Genomic DNA, 8,635 nt, shown 5'->3' with positions numbered 1-8,635 from the left:
AATTAAAAGACGCCTGCTTCTTGGGAGAAAAGCAATGACAAACCTAGACAGCATCTTAAAAAGCAGAGATATCACCTTGCCTACAAAGGTCCATATAGTTAAAGCTATGGTTTTCCCAGTAGTGATGTATAGAAGTGAGAGCTAGACCATAACGAAGGCTGATCGCCGAAGAATTGATGCTTTTGAATTATGGTGCTGGAGGAGACTCTTGAGCAGGCATCCCCAAACTGTGGCCCTCCAGATGTTTTGGCCTACAACTCCCATGATCCCTAGCTAACAGGACCAGTGGTCAGGGAAGATGGGAACTGTAGTCCAAAACATCTGGAGGGCCAAAGTTTGGGGATGCCTGCTCTTGAGAGTCCCATGGACTGCAAGAAGATCAAACCTATCCATTCTTAAGGAAATCAGCCCTGAGTGCTCCCTGGAAGGACAGATCGTGAAGCTGAGGTTCCAATACTTTCGCCACCTCATGAGAAGAGAAGACTCCCTGGAAAAGACCCTGATGTTGGGAAAGATTGAGGGCACAAGGAGAAGGGGACGACAGAGGACGAGATGGTTGGACAGTGTTCTCGAAGCTACGAACATGAGTCTGACCAAACTGCAGGAGGCAGTGCAAGACAGGAGTGCCTGGCGTGCTATGGTCCATGGGGTCACGAAGAGTCGGACACGACTAAAAGACTAAACAACAACAACAACAACCCTATCCTTTACAAGAGCCTCTCCCAACCTGGTGCCCTCCAGATGTTTTACAGAACATGCACCAGCCGCAGCCAGCATGGTTGGTGGTTGGGGGAGTGGGAGTTATCCATCTGATAGCTTTGCTGATGCCACAGATGTGCTCATCGCTGACATGAAATCTGTTTTCCAGATTTCAGAGGGTGATGCATTTTAACAGTTAATATTTAAAATAATCTTTGGTGGGGCCTACTCACATGAAACTCCACTGATGCAGGCATAGAGGGTTGGTTTTTTTAAAAAACAAAACACTAAGCAGTTTATAATTGCTTTAACATAAAATAAAATATTAAATTGGAAATAAGTGAGAGTGAGATAGCTCAGTTGGTAGAGCATGAGACGCTCAGTCTCAGGGTCATGGGTTTGAGCCCCATGTTGGGCAAAAAGATCAGTTGGACTAGATGATCCTTGTGGTCCCTTCCAACTCTGCAAATCTATAAAGTCCAACTGAGGCAACAGGCAGTGGCGGAGAGCAGGCGCGTTGCCCCCAAGGATGTGGTGCGCGTTTTGGGGGCAGGATGCGCGTTTTGGGGCGGGGCGCACGTTTGGGGGCGGGCAGCCGCGATGGCGCCCCTGGGATCGCCCTGCCCCCACCGCCCCTATCTTCCTACGCCCCTGGCAACAGGACTTGTGCTCCCAATGAAGTATGCACAGAATTGCAATCTGAGGCTTGCTCACTACTGCAGTAGAAACCTTTTGTTGTCATTATATTGTCCAAGATGACAGGAAAGATACCCACCCTCTATTATCCATAGAAAATAGCTTATAATTGTCAATCTGATTTACATACCTATTTGGATATATGGACTGCCTATATTAGTTCATTTGTTTAAATTAGAATTGATGAAATACTCCTATTGTTAATGTCAGCAGGCAATATTTATATCTTTATTCATTCCTTCTTCTGTTATATTTGCAGTCTTCTTTTTTTATAAAAAAAATCTGTTCTATTCTGTATTATAATATATTATATTATTCAACAAAGGCTTATATTTTGTTAGTGAACCATTTTATGAATAGAATATATCGTATTCCTGAAATTGCTCACTGCCACAATATGAACCTTTTGTACAATTAGATTATATATTTGGTTGAATTAAATCAGGGTTTCCCCAAGTGGTCAATATCGACCCCCTGGGGTCATTGGGACTGTGCAGGGGGTGAATAAAGACCTTGGGGTGGGAAAAAAAGTCCTAGGGAGGGAAAAGATGTTAATGAGTTATAATGTGAAAAAAATGAATTGGGAACTCTGAGCCTCAGAAACAAGGGGCATGTGCTGTGTTTAACAAGATGATTCCACAATGCAACAGTATCCCTTTTTAACATTTTATGATTCCTAGCCACAGTGCTCAATATTGATTACATGCCAGCATTTCTTGATTTTAATTCATTTATGTTCCTAAGACTCTTGCTCGGGATCAACAACAACTTTATAAGCTCCTCAATGGGGCCAATGAACTCAAGCATTTTGGGGGGGACGGACCTGATTTAAAAGGCCTTGCGTAAAGGCTTACTTTGTTTACTCAACCACCTTAAAAACAAACATAGCCTACCCCGCCGTACCCCCAACTCTTCCTCCAGCCCATGTCGGAGGGTATATTAACCTATGCCCTCGAAACACCTGCCGTCCTGTCCTTTATTGTACGGGAGGCCTAGCCTTAATTTTCTTGTTGAGCGCTTGGCTGGGAAGGATTACTTCACAACCAAAGTTCGCGGAGTTCAAGGGCCGGGGCCCTCAGGGACGCCTGAGAGCAATCTTTTGCCATTCGCTCTGCCTGCCAGCTCGACTCGGCGGCCCTCAGGAATTCCCCCAGCTGCTGTTTTATTTCAGATAAGCCCCTCATGGCACTGCTGTCCGTCCCCCCTCCATCCGCCTCTTCTGCAGACCTTGTACATCTACAATAGAGGGGGAAGAGAAGGAATCATCGGCACCGCCAAAGGCTTATTCTTCATCCCACAGGCCTCGAGCCCTTTTCACTGGTGGAGCGGCATTAAAGACTCCAGTTCCCTTCGCTTTTGTCATTCCCTCCTTTGTAATAGAGTGATTCACAAATTCAGGCTTTTATCTCCCTGGAAAAAAAGGGGGGGAATCAGCGGGGGGGGGGAGGAAGAAAAAAATGGTGGTGGGGGGTTGCAAGAGGAAAGTGAAAGGCTACAATGAAGAGGGGAAAATGGCGGGAAATGTCTCCTCAGAGGTCCCATTGTGCGCCTTTGCCGTGTTACAAGGGTAAACACACTAATCATGTGTGAGAAGGAGGCCTTGGGCCTCGGTGCGGAATTCACTGAAAAGCTGCACATTCTTCACTGTGGTGGTTTTTCTTTTTTCTTTTCCTCCCCCCAGAGCTTTGGGAAAAATCACGCATCAGAAGAGTTTTTCCCTTCTTCTTCGTCTTCCCTTCTCCTGATTTGCCCGAGAGCTCTTGAGTGCAGAAAAGAGCTTGGCCTATTGAGCTAGCCAGGCATTTTCATTACATGCATCGTCGTGAGTGACTGCGTAGGGGAAACACCCCACAGGATTTCTGCACAGCTTTCTGGGATTCGAGAAAGGAGCCTTGTAGCCCCTCACAACGGCCACCTCTCCTGTGGTGCATTCTTATGTGAGGCCTGCCATGTGGGAGCTGCTAGAAATGGTCTGGCATAGCCATGAACGCCACACTGCACGGCAGGATGATGGCGCATTTCCCATTGTTATACACCCATAGGTAATAGAGCTCCTGTTTAAAGCAGGGACGGTCCTGAGTTTGTAACTTCTGTCCTTGCTTCATACACATGTTGATTTGGTTTCTCTGTCTCCAGTGAGCAATTTTTAAAATGTTGGCTACTGGGCACAGGTATAGGTTAAGGTGGAAGAAGAGCAAGCTGAATCTTTGTGTGTGTGTGTGTGTGTGTGAGAGAGAGAGAGAGAGAGAGAGAGAGAGAGAGAGAGAGAGAATGTGAAAAAGTGAATGGGTGTGTATGTGAATGTGGTATATATGTACATAGGCACATAAGGAAGCTGCCTTATTATAGTCCATCTAGCTTAGTGTTGTCAACACTAAGGTAGCAGCTCTCCTGGCTTTCAGACAGTTGTCTCCCTCAGTCCTAGCTGGAGATGCCATGGATTGAACCTGGGACCATCTTCATGCAAAGGATGTGCCCTTCTACTTAGCTGTGGCCCTGTTTGTGATAATGTGCTTTGGCCTTATCCATTTTTGCCCCACCTACCATCACATGTCCATTGAGTTTTCTTGGCAGGGATACTGGAGTGGCTTGCCAGTTCCTTCTCCAGGTGGATCACGTTTAGTCAAAACTCTCCACTATGACCTGTCCATCTTGGGTGGCCCTGCATGGCATAGCTCATAGCTTCTCTGAGTTATTCAAGCCCCTTTGCCACGACAAGGCATTGATCCATGAAGGGGAGAAAAGCAATGACAAACCTAGACAGCATCTTAAAAAGCAGAGACATCACCTTGCCGACAAAGGTCCGTATAGTTAAAGCTATGGTTTTCCCAGTAGTGATGTATGGAAGTGAGAGCTGGACCATAAAGAAGGCTGATCGCCGAAGAATTGATGCTTTTGAATTATGGTGCTGGAGGAGACTCTTGAGAGTCCCATGGACTGCAAGAAGATCAAACCTATCCATTCTTAAGGAAATCAGCCCTGAGTGCTCACTGGAAGGACAGATCGTGAAGCTGAGGCTCCAATACTTTGGCCACCTCATGAGAAGAGAAGACTCCCTGGAAAAGACCCTGATGTTGGGAAAGATTGAGGGCACTAGGAGATGGGGACGACAGAGGACGAGATGGTTGGACAGTGTTCTCGAAGCTACGAACATGAGTTTGACCAAACTGCGGGAGGCAGTGCAAGACAGGAGTGCCTGGCGTGCTATGGTCCATGGGGTCATGAAGAGTCGGACACGACTAAACGTCTAAACAACAACAACAACAACCATCACATGAGCACTTTCCCCCAGGGAAAACGTTGTCCTCATTGGGGAAAAGGTGTCCTAGAGGCTGGTTCAGGAGTTCCAATGTTTCAGGTTTCAGCCCCTTCCTTGGCACCTGCAAGTTATATCTCTCGGTGAGACACAGGTGCATCTTGGGTCTACTGTGCATGCATAGGGATGTGCATATGTGAACCCTAAGGTGCCAAGGATTGCATCATCTGCCATTTCACATTCTGCCATCCTCAAACTTAATTCTGAAAGTTCAAAAGGACAAAATGATGCCTGTTGCAAGCTCCCCTCCCTGAGCTGGATCCCTCCTTCCACAAAACTCTTGGTCATTCCACTCTTGGTCCTCCTTGAGTAACTGAACATAAAGAGAATGCATAATGTGCAATGCTCTTGGGCATTAACCCCACTGCTCCAGCATCTCATGTAAGTCAGAGGAGTGACTCCAAAGTGGTAACAGGATTGTACACTATGTGCATATGTCCTAAAGCAGTGGTCTTCAATCTTGGTACCCCAGAAATTGTTGAACTAACCTTGATGGCTATATTCTGCCTCTGCTGTTTGAAGCAGTATCCCTCTGAATATTGTTTGTCAGGGAACCCAAGTGGGGAGGTGGCTTTTGCACTCAGGTCCTGCTTCCTTCCATCCCATTGGCATATTTTTGTCCATTGTGAGAACAGGATGCTGGACTAGTTGGGCCACTGGCCTGATCCAGCAAGGTTTTTCTTATGCTCTTTTGGACAGTGACTCTCGTCATGCCCAGCCAACTTAGCCAATGGTCAAGGATGATGACACTTGTAGTTCAACAACATATGTGGACCAAAGGTTGAAGAATACTGTTCTAGAACCACTGCTGTGAGAAGTCCATAACACAAAATACACATGTCCAACAGCAGCTTGGAAGTGCTTCACACCATCACAGTCACATTTAAGACAGAATAGAAGTTACAATGGAGAGAGAGACATATGACTTTTTGATTCAGCCACTGAAAAGTCAAAGGCTGGTTGTGCCATGTCAAGAAAACAAAATTTGTTTATGCAAACAGATCATTCATCGCTCATGTCGCTTCTCTTGCTCACTCTCTTTTCTCTCCCATTGTGACAGGAGCAGACACACTGTTTTTCATCCTGCTGAGGAAATATTAATTTGGACGTGTCCCTTGAGGGGCATGTTTTCTTTTTGATACAGGTTTACTGAATTCTGTGCCAAGGTACCAAGGTTCATGAGGTTCTGTATAGCAAATAATTAAGCCAGTATGTTTGAGTTACAGCAGGAGCCCAGCAGAAGTCCTTGATGGAAATGCACCTAAGCAGCAGCACTACGGCCATGTTGCTTGTACCATCTGCTAGTGTGGAAACACGCACTCCTGTTAACATTACGGGAAACACACTCCTGTTAACATTAATGTGAGGCAGGGGGAAATTGGCAGGCGAGTGAGAATGGGTTGTAGCCTACTAACATTTATTCAGAGTATACCTACTGGAATTCATAGATCCATGCTACTCATGTTCATTCATTTCAATAGGTCTACTCAGAATAGGACTAACACTGGATACAAGCCAGTGTCCTGAACTGGGCTCCACCTGGCCTCACCTGGGGCCTGCAGGATGGATCTTTATCTCCTCCACACACATTTGTGGACTTTGCAAGCCCTGATGATCAGCTGACGAGCAAGGTCTGCAAATGTCATATGTAATGATAGGTGTAGGGCAGTTAGGCATGGATTACCCAAAACAGGCAGGGGAGGGGGTCGAATGAGGTCCATGGGCTGGAGGTTCTCCATTGTTCAAGCAGAGGACTGTAAAGTAAATTGCATGACCGCACTAAAATGGAATAGTTCTCTGGATTAGCACTGATGGGGCTGTACATAATTCTCTGCATCGTCACTGGGCAGAACTCCAGGAAATGACTGTGTTGTGGTGTGATTGTTCATATGAAGAGCAGTTGATGTTTCTCTGTGTTTTGTTTGAGCTGCCTTGCTTTTGATTCGGAGTCTACAGCCTACCTTGAGCTCTCTTTCATTTGTTCTCATTTCCTCTGGTTTGGTTTGGCCATCCTTTGCTTTCTTTTTCTTTTCTTTTTAAAACAAGTCTTTCTATAGCACTGAAGTTGGCTGCAACCCAAACACCGCTCTGGAATGAGAGAGATGTGGGGAAGTGGGAGGGGGAGCTTGAATCTGACACAGGGCAGAGGGCAGCAAAAACAACAAAGGGGAAAAAATCGACATGGGGAAAGAGAAGAATAAATGTTTCGCTTTGGCAGAAAAGGCTATCTGATTTGGCAAAAAAAGCCCTCGTTAAATCAAAACAAGATATTTTTCTCCTGGGCAGAAACCCCACCGGATGTGCACAGTATTAAATGCAATAATTTAAATGAGAGATTGAATGCATTGGGGAGGAGAGCCAAAATCTATGTTGTTTCATGAGCTGTTTTCTCTTTCCGCCTTTTTCCTTCCTCTTTGCTTTCTGCCATTCTCTCCCCTATGCACCCAGGGCAATTTGTCTGTGTGTTTCTAATGTGATATGAGACTTTTTTTGCTTAAATTGCAAACACTTTTATATGGTACCTTGGAAATCAAACAGAATCTGTTCCGGAAGTCCGTTCAACTTCCAACATGTTTGGAAACCAGAGCACAGCTTCTGATTGGCTGCAGGAGCGTCCTGCAGCCAATCAGAAGCCGCGCCAGACGTTCGGCTTCTGAAAATTGTTCGAAAACCGGAACACTCACTTACAGGTTTCAATCATTCGGGAGCCAATTTGTTTGGAAGCCAAGGCGTTTTGGATCCAAGGTACAACTGTAAAACTATTGACAGTGGCAGGAAAGTGTGGCAAGGTGAGACCTAAAGAGGGACACTCTGGCCTGTAGTCACCATGGTGTAAGACAACTCTAGGAATATAGGAAAGGTGAGACCTAAAGAGGGACACTCTGGCCTGTAGTCTCTATGGTGCAAGATGACAACTCTAGGAATATAGGAAGCGGCCATACACCAAATCAGACCATTGGTTTATCTAGCTCAGTATTGTCCACACTGACTGGCAGCAGCTCTCTAGAGTTTCAGGCAGGGGACATCCCCAACCCTACCTGGAGATGCCGAGTATTGAACGTGGGACCTTGAGCATGCTCAATCACTGAGCTATGGCTCTTCCCCCTCTAGCCCACCTTGCTTTGTGAGCCTGTGCTGAAGTCTCACATAACCAAAACAGTATATGTACCAATTTGTCTTAGGTTGTTATGGGACAGATAGAGGCTTCCTCCAGACTGTCAGTATTTGGCAGGAGGGATTCAAGGGCATATGTTGTAAACCGCCCTGAGTGCTATAGGGTGGTCTAAAAATTAATTAATTAAATAACATACCAGAGCCTGAGGGTCACAATCAAAACCATACACTTTTAAGTGTATTTGAAGCACATGACTTCCCCCAAAGAATCCTGGTAACTCTAGTTTGTTAAGGATCCTGAGAACTGAAGCTCTGTGGAGGAAACGACAGTTCCCAGGATTCTTTGGAAGAAGCTGTGACCTAAGTTTTGCACGTTTAATGTGGATTAAAATGTTGTCACCCGAGAGCAACAAACAAATAACTAATGGGAAGCCATATATTTGGGCTCATCCACACTTACCTTCGCTCTGTGTTTCTAGGCACAAGTTCGGGCTTTCCATGTCTGCATTTTACCACTGAATCAGAGCAAACATCAATTTGGTTTTCCACGGATTCATATTTGCTCTGATTCAGTGGTAAAACATGGTTTTTCCTCAGGAAAGCTGTAGGCATGGGCGTAGTAGCCAGCATTTTTTTTGGGGGGGGACCATTTGTTAGGGGGGCAGGTCTTTTGTTGGGGGGGGGCAGAACCAACACGATTGATCAGTTAGTTAAGTATATCTATTGTTTTACTTGAGGGGGGCAGCTGCACCCCCTGGCTATGCCCATAGCTCCCGGCAATAACAAACCGAACCCCTCCCCCCCGCTCAG

This window comes from Zootoca vivipara, chromosome 14 (assembly GCF_963506605.1).
Source record: "Zootoca vivipara chromosome 14, rZooViv1.1, whole genome shotgun sequence".
NCBI lineage: Eukaryota > Metazoa > Chordata > Lepidosauria > Squamata > Lacertidae > Zootoca > Zootoca vivipara.
Note: the sequence above shows the minus strand (reverse complement) of the source record.